This window comes from Puma concolor, chromosome A1 (genome assembly GCF_028749965.1).
Source record: "Puma concolor isolate L17-30 chromosome A1, mPumCon1.1.hap2, whole genome shotgun sequence".
NCBI classification, from domain to species: Eukaryota; Metazoa; Chordata; class Mammalia; order Carnivora; family Felidae; genus Puma; species Puma concolor.
Genome location: NC_141667.1, coordinates 170,703,947 through 170,729,759, shown reverse-complemented (window position 1 = coordinate 170,729,759; position 25,813 = coordinate 170,703,947). Strand labels below are relative to the sequence as shown.

Below are 25,813 nucleotides of genomic sequence, written 5' to 3'. Positions count from 1 at the left end.
CTTCTGCCGGTTCCCTGGGTCCTTACACTCTTTGCCCCCTCAAGGGCCTGACTCCTTTGAGAATATCCCGTCTCTTTGCATCGGTCTTGCTGTGACTACCGAATCCTTTCTTCAGCTTCTCTGTGTCCTAAAATTTCCCACCTAAAAACAAACATGCCTCCCTTTGTCCCACATCTTACTCCTGCTACAGGTGGTTCCATTACTACTCTCCACAGAAAAGCTCTTCAAAAGTTTTACAAACTGTAAACTCTTCAACTGTTCTGTTTCCAGCCCCTCACCCTCCATTTTCTCTTGAGCCCACTTCAATACCACTTTCTCCTTGCTCCATGCCACCAAGATTGCACTTGCTGCCAAACCCAGCAGACACCTTTGTCCTCAGATGACTGGATTCTTGTCAGCATTTGACAAATTTGGCTTCGGTGACCTTTAAACGCTTTCTTCTCTTGGCTTCTGTATCAGTTTCCTATCATTGTGGTAATAGGTTCCCACAAAACTGGCTGTTTAGAGTTAACACCTATTTATTATCTCTCAGTTCTGTAGGTCAGAAGTCTGACCCCGGGCTCACTGGACTAAAATCGAGGCATCAGCCTTACTGGAGTCTCTGGGGAAGGATCCACTTCTAAGCTCATTAAGGTTGCTGGTAGTCCAAATCCTCACAGCTCTAGGCCCGAGGTCCCTATCCCCTTGCCACCTTAACCTTTAGAGACCTCTCTCCAGTCCTGGCACACAGGATCCCCACCTCTCAGAGTTAGCAACCTCGTGCTGAATCTGTCTCAGGCTGGGAATCTTCTTGTGTCCTTTGCTGCTGCTGTTTCTGTCTCTAGCCAGGGAAAGTTCTCTGCTATTAAGGGGCCATGTGATTAGGTTGGACCCATGGAGATAACTCAAATCCATGACCATAATTACACCTTCAAAGTCACTTTTGCCATGCAAAGTAACATTCACGGATTCTAGGAATTAGAGCATGGGAATCTCTGGGGAACCATTCTGCCTACCACACCTTCCTGGGCACCAATCTGATTTCCCTCTTACCTCACTGGCTGTCTCTCCTCAATCATCCTCCTCTTCCTGACTTCTACACAGGGCCCTGCCCTTCTCGGTTTTTAATCCCTAAAAGATCCCAACATTCCCACAGGTTTAAATAGGTGGTGTACTTACACAGGTGGTATATTCCTGGCCAGCATAGATCCTCTCCAGGCTTCTGTGCCCAGTTGCCTTTAACAGCCCTTATCAAAGTGTAGTCCCTAGATACTAGAATCAGTATTGCCTGGGAATTTGTTAAAAATGGGAATTCTTAGGGCATCTGGGTGGCTAATTTGGTTAAACGTCCTACTCTTGGTTTTGGCTCAGGTTATCTCATGATTTGCGAGTTCGAGCCCTGCATCTGTCTGCACTGACAGTGCAGAGCCTGCCTGGGATTCTCTCTCTCTGCCCCTCCCCGGTGCGCTCGTGCTCTCTCTCTCTCTCTCTCTCTGGTTTGCCCTCTCTTTCAAAATAAACTTTTTCTTTTTAGTTTTTTTTTTTTTTTTCTTAATGTGAATTCTTGACCCCATCCCTGTACTCCTGAATCGGAAATTCTGGAAGCAGGGCCCAAAAGTCTGTGTTTTAACAAGCTCCCCAGGTGAATCTGTTGTTTGCTGAAGGCTCCAGATCACTGGCTACTCAGTCACTCCACCTGGATGTCAAGTACCTGACTTTGGATTCTCTCTCCTACCTTCTTTACCTTCTCTGTATCAGTCTTCACCATCCATCCACCCAGGTGCTGAAGCCACTGTGATCTGTTATCTGCACACTGGCCAGAGTGATCTTTTAAAAATGTAAGTCAGATGACTCCCTTGCCTTAAAGCCCTCTAATAGTGCCCACTGCCCTTGAAATTAAATCCAAACCTTTGCCCTGCTCTCCAGGGACCTCCCTGCCAACCCCTCTGGTCGCCTCTTCTGGTGTTCCCTCTCACTACCATCCAGGTATCCAGGTCTCCTCTATAGTGTATCTCATAAATACCGAGCTCTTTCCAGCCTTAGGGCCTTTGCACTTGGCTGTCCATTGCCATGTCTGCCCTCCCGCAGTCTTTCAGGTGCCTAGCTTTTTTGCATCCTTCAGGTCTCAATTCATCCATCCCTTCTCAAAGACATTGCCCTGCCCCTTTCCAATGTACCTTTCACACAGCCCACCGTTCCCATCCCTCTTTCTCCCACCATTCACTTTCTGCTTAGCATTTAATACTGTAATATTATCTTGTTTATTTATGGCCTTACTCTGCTCCTACCACCACTACACTATAAAGTGCAAAAGGACAGAAACTTGTCTGCCTTGTTCTCTAATGACTCCCTAATACCCAGCTGAGTGTTTGACACATCACAAGTGCTAGGTAAATATTTGTTGAATTAACAAATAAAATTAGCTTTCTACCTACCTTTGCCAGAACTTGGTCTTGTTTTCATAGGGTAGAGATGACCCCACTGGCAGACGTGGATGCCTAGGCCTGTGGGGGTCATGGCCTGCTGGTCTAGAGCTCCTTGTTTCTTAAAAAAAAAAATTTTTTTTTTTTTAAATGTTTGTTTCTGAGAGAGACAGAGAGAGACAGCGTGAGCAGGAGAGGGGCAGAGAGAGACACACAAAATCTGAAGCAGGCTCCAAGCTCTGAGCTGTCAGCACAGAGCCTGACACAGGGCTCGAACCCACAAACTATGAGATCATGACCTGAGCTGAAGTCGGATGCTTAACTGACTCAGCCACCCAGGCACACCAGCTTCTTGCTTCTTTTTTTTTTTTTTTTTTTAATTTTTTTTAACGTTTATTCATTTTTTGAGACAGAGAGAGACAGAGCACGAATGGGGGAAGGTCAGAGAGAGAGGGAAACACAGAATCCAAAACAGGCTCCAGGCTCTGAGCTGTCAGCACAGAGCCCCACATGGGGCTCGAACTCCCAGACCGTGAGATCATGACCTGAGCCGAAGTCAGACACCCAACCGACTGAGCCACTCAGGCACCCCGCTTCTTGCTTCTTAATACTCCTAGAGATCATGGGGCGCCTGGGTGGCGCAGTCGGTTAAGCGTCCGACTTCAGCCGGGTCACGATCTCGCGGTCCGTGAGTTCGAGCCCCGCGTCGGGCTCTGGGCTGATGGCTCAGAGCCTGGAGCCTGTTTCTGATTCTGTGTCTCCCTCTCTCTCTGCCCCTCCCCCGTTCATGCTCTGTCTCTCTCTCTGTCCCGAAAATAAATAAAAACGTTGAAAAAAAAATTAAAAAAAAAAATACTCCTAGAGATCCTCTTTCACCTCTGTCTTTTCCAATCGGTAATTTTCACCACACTCCTGTGATGTGCATTGTATGTGACAACCATAATATTTATTAGCTGTATAACAAAATGTCATTGACCTTTGAAACATTTAAAAGACTTTATATTAAAAAGTTCATAATTTGGAGGCACCTGCATGGCTCAGTCAGTTAAGCGTCTGACTCTTGGTTTTCTCTCAAGTCATGATCTCACAATTCATGAGATTGAGCCCTGAATAAGGCTCCAAGCTGACAGCATTGAGCCTGCTTGGGATTTTCTCTGCCTCTCTTTCTGCCCCTTTCCTGCTCATGCGCATGCATGCTCTCTCTCTCTCTCTCTTTCTCTCTCAAATAAATAAATAAAACTTAAAAAAAAAAGAGTATTTTATTTTATTTTATTATTTTTTTTTAATTTTTTTTTTCAACGTTTTTATTTATTTTTGGGACAGAGAGAGACAGAGCATGAACGGAGGAGGGGCAGAGAGAGAGGGAGACACAGAATCGGAAACAGGCTCCAGGCTCCGAGCCATCAGCCCAGAGCCCGACGCGGGGCTCGAACTCACGGACCGCGAGATCGTGACCTGGCTGAAGTCGGACGCTTAACCGACTGCGCCACCCAGGCGCCCCCCCAAAAAAAAAAGAGTATTTTAAAAAAAAGTTCAGGGGTGCCTGGGGGGCTCAGTCAGTTGAGTGTCAGACTTCAGCCTAGGTCATGATCTCACTATTCATGGGTTCAAGCCCTGCCCTCAGAGCCTGGAGCCTGCTTCAGATTCTGTGTCTCCCTTTCTTTCTGCCCCTCCCCTGCTCATTCTCTCTTTCTCTCTCTCTCTCAAAAATAAGTAAACCTTAAAAAAAAAAGTTCATAATTCAATAATACTGAGTAAAGGAAGTCAGACACAGAAGAGTACATACTATGTAAATCTGTTTATTTGAAATAAAAACTACACTTTATCAGATAATCTGTGATGGCATGAGTCAAGCTAGTGGCTGTTCCTGTTAGGGTGCTTTGGGGAGTACATGAGGGTGTCTTCTGGGTGCTGGAAATGTCCTGTATCTTTTTTTAAAGTTTATTTATTTAGAGAGAGAGAGAGCGAGAGCAAGCAGGGGAGGGGCAGAGAGGGAGGGAGAGAGAGAATCCCAAGCAGGCTCTGCACTGTCAGCACAGAGTCCAGCATGGGGCTCAAACTCACAAGATCATGACCTGAGCTGAAATCAGGAGTCGGATGCTCAACCGACTGCACCACCCAGGTGCCCCAAATGTTTTGTATCTTGATCTTGAGAGTATACATGTATAATGTGTACATCAAGTGTATGGTTAAGATTTGTGTTACCCTATGGATGTTTTACCTCAAAAAAATCTAAATAAGTAAATAAAAATACCTTCAAAAAAGGGCAGGGGGAGGAAGTGTAGATTGGCAGCTGTCTGAAGGAAGTGATGTGAAAGATCTGGGAGAGAGTCCCCTTACTGCACTGCAGTAGCTGACTTCACTCTGATCTACCTTTAAATTGCGAGCTTGGGTTTTTCTTTGTTTGTTTTTTAAAGAATCTGGAGATTGGACAGTGTTTCTCCTTCCCCTCCAGAGGCCCAGAGCAATGTGGCCGGGTGCATTCTGGACTGGGCAGCACTAACATTTGTTCTTCCTAGGGACCGTCTGCTACTTTTCTCTGCCCCAGTGGAGCTGGGGGAATAATAAAGCTGTTATTATTTATACTGCACAGCATTTTTGTCAGCGGTCTTTGTCATTGAGAGTTGTGAAGTTGGCGTAGGACATGAGGGAATTTGTGAGTTTTTAATCTGGGTAGAAGAGAGGTAAAGGGGGCTTATTTTTCAGGATGTTGCTTTTCCAAACACTTGCAGTTTTTCCCACCCCTTCTCTCGGCCCCTTCCTGAACTGTGTCCTTTCACATGCATTTTAGTGACCTCTGAATTCCCTGCCTCCAGCCCGTGTCTCCTGGCCACTGCTGCCACCCTTTTGATCTGCCTTTTCTTGTCAGTACTGTCACCGTGGCTCCCAACCAGTGTCCCTGCCACCGGGGAATATATGAAATCCTCCTATTTACTTGTCAGCTTTCTCTATGGTTAGTCTCTAATATCCCTCTGACTTAAACATCCTGTTGTTTGAGGAAAAAAGAGTAGTTGTTGGTCTCCAGAAGTACAGGCCTTGACTCAGATATCACACCTGGCTCCATCTCTGACTGCTGCACTTGGAAAGGAACCTTCTTCCTGCCTCCCTAACTTCCTCAAATGAGGAGTTGTTCTTCTTCTCCAGTGTCGCTGCCTCCGCCTTCCTTCCTTCTCCTTGGGGACTCTTAGGACACCAGTTTAGCCCTTCTCTCTCCTGTTTTTTTTTACTTCCTGCCCCAATGCCTACGAAGAGATTCTATACACATTTCTGTCAAAAATGAAGTGAAACATGGACTTTGCTTCATGTCCACTTCTTTAAGCCATTGGCATGTCTCTCAATTTCTCTTCATTCCTAATGTCTCTGAGGAGTTGTCTGTACTCACCTTCTCTATATCCCCACTAAGTGGCATTGAATTCTCAGTCCATTAGAACATCTGTATCTCATCTAACGCTGCACCTGTCCCCTGGGGTTTTAAATGCTTTCAGAATTGCCGAATCCAAGGCCCCATTTTTATTAAATTTTTTTTTATTTTTATAATTTAAAAAAATACTTATTTTTGAGAGAGAGCATGAGCAGGGGAAGGGAGGAGAGAGAGAGAGAGAGGGACAGAGGATCCAGGTGAGTTCCAGGCTGATAGCAGAGAGACCAATGTGGGGCTTGAACTCAAGAACCATGAGATTATGACCTGAGCTGAAGTTGGATGCTCAACTGACTGAGCCACCCAGGCGCCCCAGCCAAGACCCCATTTTTAATCCTAATACTCATTTTTTTTTTTTATTTAAGTTTATTTATTTGAGAGACAAACAGAGTCCATGAGCTGGGGAGGGGCAGAGAGAGAGAGGGAGAAAGAGAGGATCCCAAGCAGGCTCTGTGCTATCAGCAAACTAAGATCATAACCTGAACCAAAGTCAAGAGCCAGATGCTTAATTGACTGAGCCACCCAGGCACCCCAATCCTCAGTTGACTTGGATTCTTGGTGTTGTAGATCGTGCCCACTTCTCTAAACTCTCTCCACCCTCTCCCCCATATTGAGGATGCTAATCTCTGTAGGTTTTTTTGGTTTTCCAACATTCCTTCCTGGTTTTCTAAAAGGATTTGTTGTTCTTCATTGGACCCTAAAATCCTGATACTGCCCTTGATGATGACATTCTCTTCCTTTATGATGGTCTCAGAATCTTCTTTCAACCTGGATGTTTGTACAGCTCTTCAAATTTTGTATATACCAACCTGATTTCAGTATGTTTCTCAAAAAAATCTCTTCCTAAATTTGGGTCTATAAAATGGTGCAGTTTTAGTGCTTACCATGTTGTGTTGTGATTTATCTCTTTGCATGTCTGTCAATCCAACTAAAATTTGAATGCCACAAAGGCGAGACTTATGTCTTTTTTTTACAAAATCTGTGCTTGATTGTTGCTAGTGTATGGGAATGCTGCTTGATTTTTTTTAATGTAAATTTGCATTTTCATGAAGTAATACAAGACTCAGTTTCTCTATTGAGTGCTCTGCCGGCTTGTTTTTGGTATTTATCTTTCATGTTAGTGACTTCTCATCAAATGTCTAGTGATCTGTGGGTATTAGTCCATATTTAAGAATGAGGAACTTAAAAATTTATGGGGAGTTCTTTGTGGGTGCTAACGGATGGACTTCATGTAGAGTTATCAGATGGGGACCTGCCACCTTCACCAGGGGATTGCCTGTCATCAGTGTCCGTGAGGCCTCTGTTTTTCACAGAGGAATCTTCCAACCTCTGACTTACAGGAGTAACCTGGCTGCCAGCATTGTGGGAGCCAAGGAGGAAGGGCCCTGAGGAATCCTCACCATTCCGTATGCTGACTTGCACTTGGTCCCAGTTTTTACCTCCATGACTGACTAACTCCTCATTGCTGGGTTTTACAGCCACAAGTTGGAAGCTGTTTTGGTTCAGTTTCTCCAGAGAGAGTTCCTTCCTCTCCTTTATTAGGATGGGAAAGTTAGTAGGGGCAGGGTCTTAGTGCTCTTATACAGATTTACAGTCTGTTCAAGCTCACAACCCTGCCTCCAGAGGTTCCAGAAACCTCAGTTCCTAAGCATTTCCAGGGCTGTTATAGAAAGACACTTGATTTTTTTGGCCTGCCACCCACCCCTCTTTGGCCCCAGTACTTCGGGCAGTTGGTAGTTAGCTTTTCATCTGCTGACTCACTTTCCGTTTTCCACATTTGTTGACATCTTTTTTTTTTTTTTTTAACATTTATTTATTTTTGAGAGATAGAGACAGAGTGCGAGCAGGGGAGGAGCAGAGAGAGGGAGACACAGAATCCGAAGCAGGCTCCAGGCTCTGAGCTGTCAGCATTGAGCCCGACATGGGGCTCGAACCCATGAACCGTGAGATCATGACCTGACCTGAAGTTGGACGCTTAACCAACTGAGCTACCCACGTGCCCCTTGTTGACATCTTTTAAAAGTGGTTTCTTCCATTACATCTGGTCCTGTGGATTCATACTTCTCCCCTTCAGTGTGGGTTCTTGAAAGGAAGTAGAGATCTGGCGTGTTTTTGCTTTTGATTTTAGTATTTTGATTTAGTAACCAGCCAACTTTATGAACATTTATTAGTTTTCAAAAAATTATGTTGTTTTTTATTGTTGGATTTTAGGAGTTCTATATATATTCTGGATATTAATCCCTTATTAGATATATGATTTGCAAATATTTTCTCCCATTCTGTGGGTTGCCTTTTAACTGTTTATAGTATCTTTTCATGCACAAAACTCTTTACATTATTGAATTTGATAAATGATTTTCCTACATCTTTTGAGATGTTCAGAGTATTTTTCTTTTCTAAATGAAGTGAGCTATACTAATATACTTGTTAATGTTAAGTCATTGTTGCATTACTGGTATGAAACAATTTTTTAATTTTCTTGATTTGGTTTGCTAAAATTCAGGAATTTTGCCTTTATGATTTGAGACTGGTCTGTAATTTTCTTGTATTCACCTTCTTTGGTTTTTATACTCTCTTCAAATATGTTGGGAGGAATTATTGATGAGCTTTCCCTTATTCTAGTCTGTGAAATAGTTTGTATAAGATAAGAGTTTTCTGGGGATGCCTGGGTGGCTTAGTCGGTTGAGCACCCAACTCTTAGCTTTAGCTGAGGTCATGATCTCACAGTTTGTGAGTTCAAGCCTTATGTCAGTCTCTGTGCTGACAGTGCAGAGCCTGCTTGTCCCTCCCCTGCTTGCTCTCTCTCTCTCTCTCTGTCTCTAAAAATAAATAACTTAAAACCTTAAAAATAAGATATGAATTTTCTGTTTCTTAAAGGCTTCTTAAAACTTGCTAGAAATTATCTGTACAACTTTTATATGTATCTTGACTATTAATTCAGTATGTTTAATATGAATTTTTATTTAATTTTATTTATTTTTATTTATTTTTATTTATTAATTTTATTTAATTTATTTAATTTTATTTAATATGATTTTTTCAGGTTTTCCTAGTTCTTATTGAGTCCCTTTTGGTGCTTATATTTATCTAGGAAATTACTCATTGTCTGTTTTCGAATTTACTGCCACAGAGTTGCTTCTAGCATTCTCTTATTCTTTTCTGCACCTGTAGGTTTAGGTTTTGTTTTTTTTTATTTCTAATATTATTTATGCCATCTTTTAAATAAATTTTTTTCTTTTTTTTAACGTTTATTTATTTTGAGAAAGACAGAGAGTGAGCATGAGCAGGGGAGGGACAGAGAGAGGAAGAGAGAGAATTCCAAGCAGGCTCCATACTGTTAGTGCGGAATCCGATGCGGGGCTCGATCCTACAAACCGTTGAGATCAGGACCTGAGGCAAAACCAAGAGTCAGATGCTTAACCAACTGAGCTCCCCTAGGCACCCTTGTGCCGTCTTTATTTTGATCTGACAGAGTTTTGTTTATTTTATCTTTTCAAAGTATCAGTATTTTATGTTGGTGATCTTTGATTAATTTTCACTCATATTTTTATTATCCTGTCTACTTTCTTTGAATTAAGTCTTTTGCTCTTTAAAAAAAAAAAAATTCCTGAGTAGAAAAGCTAACTCATTAATATTTTACTCTTTCTTTTTTATTTATTTTGACTATTTACAAAAGTTTATTTAACAAAGAAGTTCAGTATGAAAATGCACATGATCTGATTTTTATATTGTAGTAAAACAGGTGCCATGCAGAGGGGACACGTGGAAACAGTTGATTTCTTCTGGTGAACACAGCTATTGTTTATACTCCATTCCAAGGCCAAGGTTTCTAACATGATGATAGTATTTCTTCGAATTATCACCATTCTGGTATTGTTCTGTTGCCCACTAGTTGCCATCTCCACACATTCATCTATCACAAGATTCATAAAGGGATTGAACTCCCACAGTGTTTCCTGGACATGTTTGCCACCATTTAATTTCAACGATAATTTCTTGTCTATAAATTTTTTCAACTTGGGTGGGTGACTTTTTCTCATGGTGTCTACTCCACAAACTCAGAGGCACCTCCAAATGGAATTTGTGGCGTCCTTCACACTGCTACAATGGGCCCCTATTCTCTCTCTTTTTTTTAAGTTTATTCTGAGAGAAGGAGAGAGAGCATGAGCGCACACACACGATTGGTGGAGGGGCAGAGAGAGAGAAAGACAAAAATCCCAAGCAGGCTCTGTGCTGTCAGTGCAGAGCCCTCTGTGAGGCTCAATCTCACGAACTGTGAGATCATGACCTGAGCTGAGATCAAGAGTTGGATGCTTAAATGACTGAGCCACCCAGGCATCCCCTTTCTTTCTTTCTTTCTTTCTTTCTTTCTTTCTTTCTTTCTTTCTTTCTTCCTTCCTTCCTTCCTTCCTTCCTTCCTTCCTTCCTTCCTTCCTTCCTTCCTTCCTTTCTTTCTTTTTTAATGTTTATTTATTCTTGAGACAGAGAGCACGAACAGGGGAGGGGCAGAGAGAGAAGGAGACACAGCATCTGAAACAGGCTCCAGGCTCTGAGTGGTCAGCAAAGAGCCCGACGTGGGTCTCGAACCCACGAACTGTGAGATCATGACCTGAGCTGAAGTGGACGCTTAACCGATTGAGCCACCCAGGCGCCCCTACTCTTATTTATTTATTTATTTATTTATTTATTTTAACGTTTATTTATTTTTGGGACAGAGAGAGACAGAGCATGAACGGGGGAGGGGCAGAGAGAGAGGGAGACACAGAATCGGAAACAGGCTCCAGGCTCTGAGCCATCAGCCCAGAGCCCGACGCGGGGCTCAAACTCACAGACCGCGAGATCGTGACCTGGCTGAAGTCAGACGCTTAACCGACTGCGCCACCCAGGCGCCCCTACTCTTTCTTTTTTAATACATTCATTTAAGCTTGTAAATTTCCCCCTAAGAACTACCTTAGGTGTGTTTTACAGGCTTAGGTATGTAATGTTTCATTTTTACTAAATTTTAAATATTTCCCTTTAATTATAATTTTTCTGATTCATGGATTATTTAAAAGTATGTGTTTGAGTTTTTGGAATTACTGACTTCAGACTTCGTTGTACTGTGGTGAGAGAATTCAGTTTGTACAAGATTGGCTAGTATTTCCTGATACTTCTTTTCTGGGCTTGTAAGTCATCACATTTTGTAAATGTTCCATGTGTACTTTAAAAGAATGTGTATTCTCTAATTATTGAGTGAAGAAATATTTGTATATTCATTAGTGCTTATTAATTTCCTCTTCAAACACTCTCTGTTCTTACTAAATTTTTGTCTTTTATTTTTTTCAAATATTTTATTTATTTATTTATTTTTATTAGAAGTAGACTCCAAACCCACCATGGGACTTTGAACTCATGACCCTGAAATCAAGAGTCGCGTGCTCCACTGACTGATCCCGCCAGGCGCCCTCTTTTACTATTTTTATGTACCTTCTGTTGGGTCTGTTTTCCTTCATTTCCTGCTTTTAATTGGATTTACTAAGCTTTATTCCTTCAATTTTTGTTTTTTTGTTTCTTTATATTGATTTTCAAGTTGTATATTCTGGTTTTTTCTTTTGGTGATTACTTTTATAATTTTAATGTGTACGTATATATTTTAAAATATATATATATTTTTTTTTTGGGGGGGGGGTGCCTGGTTGGCTCAGTCGGTTAAGCATCTCACTTAGGCTCGGGTCATGATCTCATGGTTTGTGAGTTCGGCCCCACATTGGGCTCTGTGCTGACAGCTCAGAGCCTGGAGCCTTCTTCGGATTCTGTGTCTCCGTCTCTCTCTGCCCCTCCCCTGCTCACACTCTGTCTCTCTCTGTCTCTCAATAGTGAATAAACATTAAAAAAAAATTTTTTTTAATGTAAAAAATATATATGTATGTATATACTTTTTTTTTTTTTTTTTTACATTTATTCACCTGAGAGAGAGAGACAGAACATGAGCAGGGGAGGGAAAGAGAGAGAGACACACACATACACACACACAGAATCCAAAGCAGGCTCCAGGCTCCCAGCTGTCAGCACAGAGCCGGATGCAGGGCTCGAACCCACAAACCACGAGATCACGACCCCAGCCAAAGTCGGACGTTTAAACAGCTGAGCCACTCAGGCACCCCTAATGTGTATATTTGATTTAACAAAGTCTAAAGTTAACTGATAAATCTCTAATATCCTTCTGAACAAAGTGCTCTGATGTATTTTAGCCCTGATATAGTCTCCTAGTCTTTCATGTCCTCTGTCTAGTCAGAGCCTGCTAATTGTCTTGTTTTTTAAGTCCTTTGTTTAAAATGAGAGGACATTATTATTGCTGCTGCTGTTCTTTTTATAGTAAAGGCCCTTTAAAAAATTTTTTTTTAATGGTTTTTATTTTTGAGAGAGACAAAGCACAAGTGAGCACAAGCATAAGCAGGGAGCGGGGAGACACAGAATCTGAAGAAGGCTCCAAGCTGTCAGCACAGAGCCCAACATAGGGCTTGAACTCACAAACAGTGAGATCATGACCTGAGCCAAGGTCAGATGCTTAACTGATTGAGCCACCCAGGTGCCCCTATAGTGAGGGCTCTTTTAGATATAGTTAACTGTTTGCAACCTCTCGGCTCATCGTTGTTTCTTGGATCCCACTACCTTCTTCAGGATTCAGTCTCTTGTATTATGAAATATACCTTTGGTCACTTCAGTAAAAGTATGAGAGTAGTAACTTCTTTCAGCCTTTGTCTAGAAAATGTATTTATTTTGCCCCAATTTTGAATAACTTAATAAATTCAAGACTAAATGTTATTTCCTTCAATACTTGGAAAACATTGTTCCATTATTTGGGGGTTTATTTTGCTACTGGGGAACAGCAAAATTTTTCTTTCTTCATGAGTAATTATTTTTTCTGGGTTTTTGTTTTTGGTTTGTTGTTGTGTTTCTTAATGAGGTGTTTTGTAGGCTCACTGCCATATGTGTAGGTGTTGATCTGTGTTTATTTATCCAGCTCATGAATGTGCTTCTTCAATCTGAGAACTTAAATATTGCTTTCACTTCTGAAAATGTATAGTCATGAATCTTCATTCTTTCTGTTCTTAGACATTTATTGTAATGTCTCATTTTGCCCTTTTTGTTTCCTATCTTCATGACTTCTGTCACCTACTGTCTGTGCCGTGTTCTGTATGGTTTCCTTTCGTCCATCCTATAGTTTAGTAATTCTTTTGTCAGCTAATCTACTGTTTTACTTAGTTCCATAATTATATTTTTTTCTTCTTAAAAATGCTATTTGGGGGTGCCTGGGTGGCTCAGTTAAGCGTCCAACTCTTGATTTCAGCTCAGGTCATGCATGATCTTACTGTTTGTGAGATTAAGCCCCATTTTGGGGCTTGCACTGACAACACAGAGCCTGCTTGGGATTTTCTCTCTCCCCCTCTCTCTGTCCCTCCCCCGCTTACACTTTCTCTCTTGTTCTCTCTCAATAAATAAACATTTTTTAAAATGCTATTTGATTCTCTTTCAAATTAATTTTAATTTTTAATACTGTCCTTTTTTTTTTAATGCTTACTATTCCTTCTTGGGTCATGTTAATAACTTCAAATGTATACTTCAGACTCCTTCTTAGGTTTTCATTTATTTCTAGTTCCCAGGTACCTGTTCACCCTTACATTGTACTTGCTCACTGTCCCACCTGCTGGTTTATTTCTTCACATGATTGGGACTCTTTATTGTAAGCCCCTCTTCAGCAGGGATTATTTTTGACTTTGGGAGTCCAAGTGCCCTGAATTGTGGATACATTTCTGCAGCACTACTTTGCATTTTTCTTCTACAAACCAAGACTCCGTTGTTTCAGGGTCTTGAACTCAAGTTAATTGTAATTTCTCTGTTTGTAACTTCCAACCCATCCAGGTGGTATTAACTTAATGCCTGCACTTGCTCTTAGCCTAGGTTCACGGTTTAGAGGACTCCTACAAAAAGCTTTGTTTATTTTCACAGTGCCCACACAGGCTACTTTGCCATTTCTTTGGTGGGCAGAGTTCTTCTAGTTCCTTGTTCACGGATTAGATAGCTGTTTAAGGGTCCCTCACCTTGCACAAGCCCAAGTTGGTGTCTTCTGTCCCAGCTGGGTGTTGATACTCCAGCCCCTAGCCCTTGTTCCAGGACCCTATCCCTCTGTGGATTCAGCATCAGCTCGAGGAGGTCCAACTCTGGAATTCCTGCTGTTTTAGCACTTAGAGATTTCCCTTTCCTTTTTCTTTCAATCTCACTTAACCTTCAAAAACTTTTTTTTTTTTTTTTTGCTTTATATTATCCAGTGCTTCTGTATATTTTAAGGAGTGGGGTCTGCATCAACTTAGGCTGCCATAAACCTATTCATCTTTGTTCTCCTCAGCCCAGAAGAGTAACTAGTCCATAGCAGATGCTGGATGACTGACTGACTGACTGACTGACTGACTGACTGACTGAACAAATGACTCAGTGAATGAATGAATGAATTTTTCACCTCCAGAAGCAGCTGGAAGCAATGTGCCAGTGAATAACACCTCCTGTCTCTCCAGGGGCACTGGAACAAGCAGAATTTGCTTTTCTATGAGGATATAAGTAAAGAGAGTTCCCAGTAAACAAAATGCAAAGAGAACAGGACTTCTTATGTGCTTTCACTGTAGTCCTGGAATAATGGAACATTTAACTGACTTCCAGTACTTGATATCCAAAGGCGGACAGAAGTGGACTGAGGAGTGAGTGCTGGTACCGTTTGCCGATGGCTCCATACATGATTACCAAGAGAAGAGATTGAAGAATTGCAGAGAACAGGACACTGGGCCTGTTTAGTTCTCCTTCTCTCCACTGTTTTTAAGAAAAGCGTGCCTTTGATGAGATATAGCTGTGGGGTCTTGTTTTCCATCTTATGTCAGCCACCTTTGTTAGAAGCTGGTTATTGATGCCGTGCCCTGTTTTAATTCACACTTCTCTGCTAATCAATTACAGCGTTTATCCATTAATCAGGCATTCTGACAGAGTCAATAACTGCTTTTTTGGGTTTTGTCAGGGGCTGCATGTTATCAAGCAAGGAATAACATTCAGGAGCTCACTTTAAAACAGTGTGACTTTCCCAGGCCAGTGGACTTCCGGAGCAATAAACATCTAGTGGGGATTTTGCATGGTTTTTTAATATATTTGGTTGATGGGATTTTCTCACTGAACACTTCATTAGCAGGGCTCAACATTAGTGAAGTGTGGACAGGTGTACCTCTGTTTAAGAAAAACAGAAACATCAAAAGGTAATTATTCCCATCACATATAAATGACTGCATTCGCTTAAGAGTAGCCTTAAATCATGAACTTCCTTCATTCGTATTAAGTGTTTACAAACAATATCTTCTTGGCAGTGCGGTTTGAGAGCAAAGAAACTTAAAGCCACAATGTTTCCAGCTGCTACTAGTTGAAAGCCAATCAAAATTTAGAGCAAATATCTCTATAATTATAATGTGAGTCAAGAGGAAAATATTTTGTAAACAAAAGCTGAGTTGATACACACATTTCCTTAAGCCCATCTTTTACATTAGAGTGTTTTAAACCTTCATATCCATGTCCCCATACATGTGTTCACGCATTTAAGCACCCCTCAGGCTTTATAACTTGTTACAGCGTATTCACCTATTATAAAGTGTCACAGAAATGAAAACTTTTCCTTTCAGAGACAGAGGTGGCAATGTTTAATTGGAGAGTTACAGTTTGGGTAGTTAAGTTTGCCGCACGTAATGATGGTAACAGGTTTCAGTGATCTTTTTTTTTTATGACAGATGTACCAACATTTAATTGTTTTTCATCAAGGGTGGAGAGAAAAGACACTTCTGTAGATTTTTCAATTCTCCTACGTGTCACTTAGCTGTCCTCACCATTGTCTAAGCTCCTTTCTCTCATCCTTTTTGCTGCAATGCCTTGTGTCATTCCCTCATGATCAGCACTTTTGTTGTCTTTGTTTTTTGCTGTACCTCAGAAGTCCATCTTTTCTTTCATCTCCTTCCCATTCATGCATGAGGGAACAGTTGTGCCCTGTTGTGGGGATGTTCCGCTGGGTTTCAAACAGTAGGGTTTCTTTTTATTCTCTTCTAAGTAGTACAATGGGGCTGAATGTCTGTTGCAGAATGCACACACTAATATGCCAGGTTATTTGGTTTCTAAGAAGTCAATAAAAATACTACATTTAGGCTCAGTCCTTGGCTTGCTTTTTGCCTGTTTGCCTTTAATGTCTTCAGTTATAAATCTGTTTGTTTCTGATAGTAAAATATAATCTTCCATATTAGATTGAAGCGTGGAATCAACAAACAGAAAAATGTTCCTGGCGGTGGAGTATTTTCACACTAGCAGATTTGGCAGTCTGCACCCTCCCTCGATAAGAGCCTTGAAACAGCCGCCAGAGCTAATTAATGGCAGCTACAACTCAGAGAGGAGGGAGAAAGAGAGTGGATCCTAACTTGGTCTTGGCAAAACTTTCCAGTGTGAGAAAGTAGCACGTCTCTGCATTTAGAGGTGTGCGGCTTTGACTATTTTCGCCCAGATCACCTTGCTTGATTGTTGTTTTGGGTGGGGAGGTAAGTGTGAGCATGAGTGTACCTAGTTATAGACACAGACCAAGAGGCCATCCCAGCAGTAAAAGGCTAAAGACATAAAAAGCCAGAGATGTCTTAAGACACTTTGTTCTCATATTCAGGAACAATCTTCAAAATCCTCCTTAATGAGGTCATAAAAGAAAAAAATGGAACAAGTGTTCCTTGTGTATCTCACTAGGGCATGCAGTCAGGGTCACTTGCCACCAGTATCCTATTTAAAAAGGGATTGGGGTAGTTCAATCAAGCATTGCATTAAGAGAGAGACTTTGATTAATTCCTTCTCCTTTCTTTTGTGCCACAGATAATTTCAGTAAATTTGTGATACTTTCTGCTTAGCTATCACTGGGGCTTAAAGTTCTGGATGCGTCATGCTGAGTATTAGCATTTATCGGGCCTACTTGGTGATGGTGAAGAGGAGTGTATGCTACAGACAGCTGTCTAATCTTTGACAAGCAGGGCTGGTCTTTAAACATGACCATTATCTGAGATCTTAGCGTAGGGAAGTTTCTGCTCTCAGGTTGGTGGAAAGAAATCTTGGTGCGAAAGAAGGAAAGACTCAGCAGTAAGGAAGATGGTGATTTATCATGGCTAACTTTTTTAAAGGTACTGGATCTGCCTCTCAGCTTGGGTAAGTTTCAGGGATGGCTCTCAAAGGAAACAAAAGCAAGAAAGGGACAAGTGAGTGCTGGCAATGTGTGCTTTCACTGAGGCTGCAGCGGGGGAGTTGCAGATTGGCCCCCGGATGGTCAGGATCAGGTAGGAAATTGGATTCTATTGTCATTTGTTTTCTTTTATTTACCAGCTTTGTTTGTCGAGAGGCCCTCAGAGATATGAAGGGTCATTTTAGCACCATGCTGTAGAAACCTAGTGTCAAATGTCAAGTCTTCTGGTTGTTTAGACCTAGAAGCAAGTTAGGGTATATTTCAAGCACTTAGTTTTTAAAAACTCAATCACATCCCTGTTGTATTTTATAAGCTGATTTTGAAAGGGTATATAATGTTTACTTTGTCAGCAATGCAAGGTCTGTTAGGTATCTGTACTTTTAGGTGTCACTGAAAAGTTGGATTTGGGTTCTGATGGACCAGAACAGCTCCCAGGGGGCATTGTGATGGTGTGTAAATCCCTTTCTGTTTGCGGTTTACTCACTGGATGCACTAAATCAGTTCTTCGGGCTGCTCCTTTCTGTTCAGTTAATTCAGCCACTGCACATGCGCATGAAGGCAACAGGTTAATACTCCTCACTTAAGATAGTTTTAGGTATGGATAGATAGAATCCCTTCTTTAACAGTTGAAGCATTTGTTTTTCTGTTGAAAGTGAGGTAGTTACGTTGGTTTTCGTGAATTTATGCATCAGATATATTTATGTTAAGGCAACAAGTTAAAGCAGGATTTTAGAGTGAATTTTAAAGTATGTCTCATGATAATTATTACTGTCCTGCTAAAGATTTAATAGCCAGTCGTAAGGGTTTTTTTAATTATTAGTGTAAAATGAATAAGATGTTAGATTTCTCATAGATTCTGTTTTGGTGTATTTCCAGATTAAAGACCCAAAGATGAATTCATTCATTCAAATGATTTATTAAATTCCTACCTTATGCCAGGCTCATAGAATTATAGCACTATTGTTGTCATTGTCGATGTAATTGGTTTTTAACTTGTATTTATAATGATTATTATAAATAGGGGAAACCTCTAAGTATGCTAGTTTTTGATAATCAGCTTTAACTGTGAGAGTGAACATGTTCTTTGTGAAGCATGTCTGTGAATAGATTACTTGAGCCTGACCATAGTTTTTGGAATGCTAACTGAAGTTGCATGATTGATCGATTTTTTTTTTTTTTTTCATATTTGAAACTGGAGAGAGCTATGGAGGCAGAGTAGTGTCATGAGAAGGATAAAGGCTTTCACTGACTTTTCCTCACCTGAAAGGGAAGAGCCCTCAACTCAGGGCTTGGTATGAGAATCAAGTTCTATGATTGTGGTGAAGGGAGCCAACACAGTGAGTCCTCCGTGAATGACCCTCCCCCCACTCCCTTGTTCTAAGAAATCGGTATCTACAGGGCATCAAGTATTTACATTCTGATTCCCATCCTGCATGCTGAAGGCCAGGGAAGTTACCTGGTCACACTTTCTCTGTGCCACCAAAAAGGGTGTGAAGATGTGTATTCAGAACCTCACTACTGTGAAAAATACCTCGAAGACTTTTTAGGTCCAGGGATTGCCTGCTTCATTTGCTTATAGGAAACATAATCTCAGACATTAAAAAAAATTTTTTTTAATGTTTATTTGTTTTTGAGAGAGAGAGCACAAGCAGGGGAGGGGTAGAGAGAGAGGGAGACACAGGATCTGAAGCAGACTCCAGGCTCTGAGCTGTCAGCACAGAGCCTGACACGGGACTCAAACCCATGAACCATGAGATCATGACCTGAGCCAAAGTCGGACGCTCAACCAGCTGAGTCACCCAGGCGCCCCCATAATTGCAGACATTTTTAGTAGTTCCTACAGTGGAAATACTCCAAATGTTGCTTTTTTACACAAAATCAGCATGATGATTGCTGAGAAGAACGAGGTCATGGCCTTTCTCAACAAAAATCCAGGGTTGCTGATTCTTTTTTCAGATAAAGGTCTCAGAGAGCAGACAAGGTCTTCTCATAAAATCAGAGGACTGTGATCCTCTGGACACCTCACCTTCTGAAACCAAGTGGAAAAAAGGAATGAACATAAGCACATTTCAGCCTCCCCAAACCTCCTTATGGTCAGATATGGCATCCAGTAAGGCGCAAAAGTAGGCCACCAAGCAAACAAGTGATTTCCTTTGAAACATAGGTTAAGTAAGAGATCCGGCTTTAAACATATACCTAGTTCTCTCTCCCATAGCCGATTTGTAATAATTGCTGGCTGAAGAAAATTGTCCTGTTTACCTTAGAATAGATATCATAGGAAATGACACCTTTGCCTTTATTTACAGAGGATATATTAGTATTAATTAATTACAGAGGTTATATTAGTCATACAGATCCCATTATGCTACTTTTAATGTGTTTTATAATGAGAATTCCTCAAAATCCATTCAGTATAAATTGGGTCCTTCTCAATACTTAAACATAGTACTCTCTCTGTGTGTCTCAAAAATAAATAAATAGACTTAAAAAAAAAAAAAAGGAGGGGGGCTCCTGTGGCTCAGTCGGTTAAGTGTCTGACTTTGGCTCAGGTCATGATTTCACAGTTCGTGAGTTTGAGCCCTGCATCAGGTTCCATGCTGACAGTGCAGAGCCTGCTTGGGATTCTCTCTCTCTTCTTCTCTCTCTTCCCCTACCCTGTGCTCGTGCTCTGTCTCTCTCTTTCTAAAAAACAAACTTAAAAAAATAAATAAAAATAGCAGGTTTTTTTGAGATATCTAACACAGGTGTTGCTCCTGCTTTGGAATGCTGAAAATTTTCTGCATAATTCTGTTCTGGGAGTTCTGTGGGGACTTGCTGTTAGAGCTAGGGAAAAGCGTAATGGCAAGGACCGTTTACTTGTCTTCTTGCAGATCAGGATGAAAGGCTCTATTAAATGTTCTTGCTCATACTAAGTTGGAGGACAAGTAGCACTGGAAATAATGGTTTGTGCTGGGAGAAGGTGTCTTGTGTGCCGCACACATTGTGGGCAACCAGCAAATGCGCTCAGCCATTTCTGTGAGGATAATGTCTATGTGACCTTAGCCACAGGTCCTCCACGTAGGTCAGTTACTAAACCTATCTTTAAATGGCCTTTTAAATTAAAAAAAAATTTTTTTTATTTTTTTTTTTGTTTATTTTTTTTGAGAGCAAGAGAGACAGAGTGCAAGTGGGGGAGGGGCAGAGAGAGAGGGAGACATAGAATCTGAAGCAGGCTCCAGGCCCCGAGCTGTCAGCACAGAGCCTGATGAGGGGCTCGAACTCAAGGACCAAAGACCGTAAGATCATGACCTGAGCCGAAGTCGGATGCTTAACTGACTGAGCCACCCAGGTGCCAGGTGGCCTCTTAGATCGGACTCCTTTTTCAGCCATCTACTTGAATACGAATTCTACTTAAGGAAAAGACTTAAGGGAGTGGTGTTTGGTGGTAATTGTTGTGTTTCTCTGAGGCACAGTTTCAAGTCAGTGAGATGTGTGCTTTGGATACATGGCTCTGTTTGGCACTGAATATCCTCAGAGTTTGATGAGTTCTGGCAATGTACATAAATGGGAGGATGGAAAAGAGAAATCAGAAAGTACATCACCACCCCACCCCACCCCTCCTCTCCAGAGGGAACCGAAGAAAGTGCAGGTGGACATTGGCCCACTGGTGAGACACTCCAGAGTCATTGACGATTCTTTCTCTTTCTCTGTCAGTTAGCAAAGTGTGATTTTCTTCTGTTAATAAAGTTTAGGAAAAAGGAGAAAGAGGAGCACTGCATCCTTAACCACTTGTACTGGAGCACCTGGCATTTATGACTGTCCTGACTCCTAATTCCACTGCACCCCACCTCCCACCCCAATCAGTGCTTTGTTACTATTGTTAGTGTTGTTGCAAGACCAGCCTCTGTCTGGAGGGTGGGCAGGAGCTGGAGTGCTGTTGGGCCCCATCTTTCCAGGGGCTTGTCACCATAGCTGTGGACCTCAAGTAACCGCACTGAGGTGCTCAGGACACTGACCTCTTAGTCGGCAGTGAAGGTATCACATTCCTGCTTTATTGTATTGCATTCTGTATCTGTTGAAATTTGACTAGCAGATGTGGTAGAACTGGTCCATACCAGGCCTGCAAGTGCAAGGACAGTGTGGCAGGCCTGGTGGCAGGCAGGAGGCACAGCAAATGGGCCCTATGGGGGAAGCCCCAGTGCCAGCAAAGCCTGGGCAGAAAGCACTTGGCTGCATCGGTCTCTTTGTCAGTGAGGATTGAGGATTGCCACTTGAAGCTCTTGACCTTCTGTCTTTCCTCAGGACAAGTGCTGTTAGGTCCAAGAGGAGAGGCAAGTGGTTCTCTACTCACTTGGAGATAGGGTGACACTGGGGACAGGGCAGCCTCTGAGCAGTGGCTTGCAGGGCAGGCTGGCCACACATGGCCTCAGAGCTGAGGGAGCAGCAAAGCAACCCAAGATGATTCTGTAGGGAAGCCAAGGTGCAGAGGCCACAGCCTGCAGTCCCCATGTGAAAGACCACAACCTTCCCTGCACTGCACCAGCCTGAGAGGTGAGCCCCCAGGAGCCCCAGAGCAAGCTTCTCTGGGAGGTGTTCAGGGAGGAGGGACGTGGCTGTGCTGTGCTTTGTTAATATAGGCCAGATATTGGCAGGTTGCACTGCATTAAAAAATTAACACGGATGAAAAAGTTGTATGGATTAGTATAGTCAAAATAGGGCTGGCAAAGCCTGCTTTAAAAGTTGAGGATGACTTTAATTAAATAAAAGCCTAGCAGCAGAATAAATGTCTAGCTTGCTTTAAAAAAACAATAGGAGAGGGGCGCCTGGGTGGCGCAGTCGGTTAGGCGTCCGACTTCAGCCAGGTCACGATCTCGCGGTCCGGGAGTTCGAGCCCCGCGTCAGGCTCTGGGCTGATGGCTCGGAGCCTGGAGCCTGTTTCCGATTCTGTGTCTCCCTCTCTCTCTGCCCCTCCCCCGTTCATGCTCTGTCTCTCTCTGTCCAAAAATAAATAAATGTTGAAAAAAAAAAAATTTAAAAATAAAAAATAAAAAATAAAAAATAAAAAAAAAATAAAAAAAAAAAAACAATAGGAGAGGGGTGCCTGGGTGGCTCAGTAGGTGGAGCATCTGACTTCGGCTCAGGTCATGATCTCACGGTTCATGAGTTTGAGGCCCCTTGTTGGGCTCTCTGCTGTCAGCACAGAGCCTTCTTCGGATCCTCTGTACTCCTCTTCCTCTGCTCCTCCCTGCTTGCACTCTCTGTGTCTCTCGAAATAAATAAATAAACTTAAAAAATGTTTTTAAATAAGAGAATACCTCAAAGCATTGAAATAATACTTACTGATGATTCCACCAGAAGAACAGGAACATTTGCTATTGATGAGGTTGTGATGGATGATGGAGAAGCCATACACTGGTTTCAGAAGTGTGAGAAGACAGAGGTTGTGGGCTGGGGGAGTGCTAGCAGGAGAGTGCTAGTGCACATGCTTTTTGTGTAGAGTGTGAGGCAAATGGACCGTGACAGCACCGGGTGATGGAGAGGGCACAGGGAGAAGGGAGCCTAGAAATCTCCTGACACAGAAAAGGTCTGTGCTGGCATGTCTCACTTCTTTGTTTTCTAGCTAAGAAGTAAACTGAATAACAAACTCCCCACCAACATGGTTTCACATTGCTTTAGCTTTTCAGGAACCAGTACTTCAGTTTTTTAGTGCGAACTGTCACTTACTTGCTTCTCCATTGGAGGCTATTGGGATGACATATATTCTTAAACATAAGAACTGTGGGTATACTTGCATGAATGGTACCAGAGGCTATGGATTTTTGCAGTATATTCTGCTGGGGCTTCATTTTTCTTGAGGATATTTCATTGTTTTCTTTCTTTCTGTCTCTCTTTCTTCCTCTTTTTTATCTCTCTCTCCCCCTCCTACTGCCTGCCTTCCTTCCTCCCTCCATCCCTCCCTCCTTTTCTCTGTATGCAATAATGTTATGTAAGGACTCTTGCATCGTTCAGACCACATTGTTTTAAGGATTTCAGCATTATATAGCAGCATTTTAAAGGTGTTTTCTTCTTTTTTTCTCTTTTCAGAGAGAAATCAGTTCCCGTGTCTCTTAAGCTATATCCACGGGAGGATTATGATAATGAGTCACTGTTTTGTCATTTTGCTATTTTAAGTGAGTTTTAAATAAAACCTGTAGCTGGTTCATGATCACTGGGAACATCTCCATAAACTTTAGCTGCTATAAATATCCTGAGAGCTTAAAATAGAGTTAAAATATGAAAATATAGTGCTATAATAAAAAGCTTTCATTACTTTCACCCTACCTATCAACAGGACAACTATATATTTCACCCACAGATATTTAAAAATACAACGACTTCCTTAGAAATTTCCTGACTATGGGGCCCCTGGCTGGCTCAGTCATTGGAGTATGCCACTCTTGATCTTGGGGTTTTCAGTTCAAGCCCCGCATTGGGTGTAGAGATTACTTAAAAATGAAATCTTTGGAGTGCCTGGGTGGCTCAGTTGGTTGGGCGTCCGACTTCAGCTTAGGTCATGATCTCACAGTTTGTGGGTTTGGGCCCCGCATCGAGCTCTGTGCTGACAGCTCGGAGCCTGGAGCCTGCTTCAGATTCTGTATCTGTCTCTCTCTCTCTCTCTCCCCCCCTCTCTGCCCCTACCCCACTCATGCTCGGTCTCTCACTCTCTCAGAAATAAATAAATATTTTTTAAAAACTTAAAAAAATAAAAATGAAATTTTTAAAGAAAAAGAAATTTCCTGACTCTCTGTCTCTCTGTCTCTGTCTCTCTACATATATCACTGTTTTCTATTTGAATGATTAACGTATGCACATTAGTTAGTAGGTAAATAATGTAATTCTACTTGCTCTTCTAATTTGTCAAATCTTTACAGATAATTATTATCACTATCACGTGATTAAGGAGGGGACATTTATATAAAGCTAATTTAAGGTACTTGGTTTTTGCATGCATTAATTTCCTTATTTATATATTTAATTAGCATCTATTATATGCTAGGTACAGTGCCAGGGTCAGCAAAAAGAATGCTTCCTAAAATCACAACCCCCTAAAATCATGGCTCTTAAAATCAGCTCTTTGTCTCTATTTTCCCCACTCAAATATTACCTTCTGTTCTGCCTTATCATTGTGATCAGAGCTTTGGATTAGTTTTTAAGATTTTGTAATCCCAGTGATGTGTAATACGCAGTAGGAATGCTCAGAGAAGAGAAATCTATAAGAAATTTTAATTACTGGGGAGCCGACTCTACCAGAGAAATCATCAGAGTTGTCCATGTAAGGATGGGGGACTGCTCAGACTGAACTGAACCCCTGTTATGATTGAAACTCTTTTCACTTTATTGTCCAAATTACTGCCTTAACTTCCTCCCATTCCTCATTTGCCTATTCCCCTTGCTTTTTATCTTCTGTATTACCAGTATTACAACATAGTGGTGTTTAACTACTTCCTGAAAGCATTAGTAGTCATCAGGAGCACCAATTCGTTATAGATGTAGATAAATGGGTGTCAACCCCTCAACTACGACTTGGACTAATTTGGAAAATATGGTTCCTTCCCTCAAAAGAAACTGCTCATGCATCTTTGGACGTTTCTATAAAATAGCTGTGTGCATTTCCTTATTCGTTATAAACAACTAGAATCAGTGTGTCCTGCTTTGATGCCAGAACTAGAATTTAATTCACAATGGCAAGGAAGCTTTACCTAGAATGTCTGTACACATGAAAGGCGAGGAAAAACCATACAAGTTCCGTCCCCCTTTCCGTTTTTGGTGAGCTTTCGACTTTTCTTCCCTGCGATTATTATTGAGTGGAATGTAACCCCCAAATCTTTCACCAGATGTTGCCTCACCATCTTAAAGGGAAGAAGAAAATTATAATGGATGTTTTGAATGTGCTCAACTTTTGTTTTGTTCAGAGCCAAACTGAATGAAGCAAAGAAGTTAAAATCTTTTCTTGTTCCATCTGAGTAAGCATGAAAACCTACAATCCTTAATCTTTTAAAAGAAAAATAACCCTCCTCTGTTTGTGGGATTTCTGATTCATTTCTTCCGCCCTGCTCCCCTGCTCTGCATTTTTGTAATCAAATTCTGTCTGGACTTTTGTGAGCCAATAACCTCCCTCTTCACCCCTCTCCCCTCTACCCCCCCCCCCCACCTCTACCCTATGATGACACAAAGAGCAGAGAGTCCACAAAAGACTCAGTTTCTGGGTTTTGTATTGAAAAGGAGGATGAAATGCTGGATATACTTAGGAACACGAAACTGATCTGTTAAAACTTTACCAAAAAAGCAATTTATTAGCATCAGGATAGGGGGAATAAAAAGTGAGAGGAATAGAGATTTTTTAAAAATGCCATGAATAGAAGTGAATATAATGTACTTTTTTGTAATTTGCACTAAATTGACTTTTCTTTAGTGTCACACAAACTAGTTGGTGTGGCAGCTACTTCAACCGCCCTGCCCCCAAGTTAACAAGTAATGTAAAAACACAAGAGTCCCATGGGAGGGTAGTGGGGAGCCCTGGAAAGCTATTTGTTGATGTCCCTGAACAATAACCAGGGCTGGTATACTGGCCTGTAGTTTAGAGCTCAGGACCTGAGTCTTAACCATTTTTCCCTGTTGCCATGATTGTGATGACAGCACTTCTCTGTGAGGTATGTCCTATGTCTGTGACTCTGGGTCTCCAGGGTGTCAAAGTTTGTGGCTAAA

At 41.7% G+C, this 25,813-nt stretch overlaps 1 protein-coding gene and 1 pseudogene across 8 annotated transcripts in view; one reads left to right on the top strand and one right to left on the bottom strand.

Moving 5' to 3' along the window:
- Nucleotides 1-25,813, top strand: part of CLYBL (citramalyl-CoA lyase) — a 269,270-nt gene that overhangs the window by 94,524 nt on the left and 148,933 nt on the right. The window lies entirely within an intron of this gene.
- LOC147584646 (small nuclear ribonucleoprotein G pseudogene) lies at nucleotides 9,498-9,926 on the bottom strand (annotated as a pseudogene).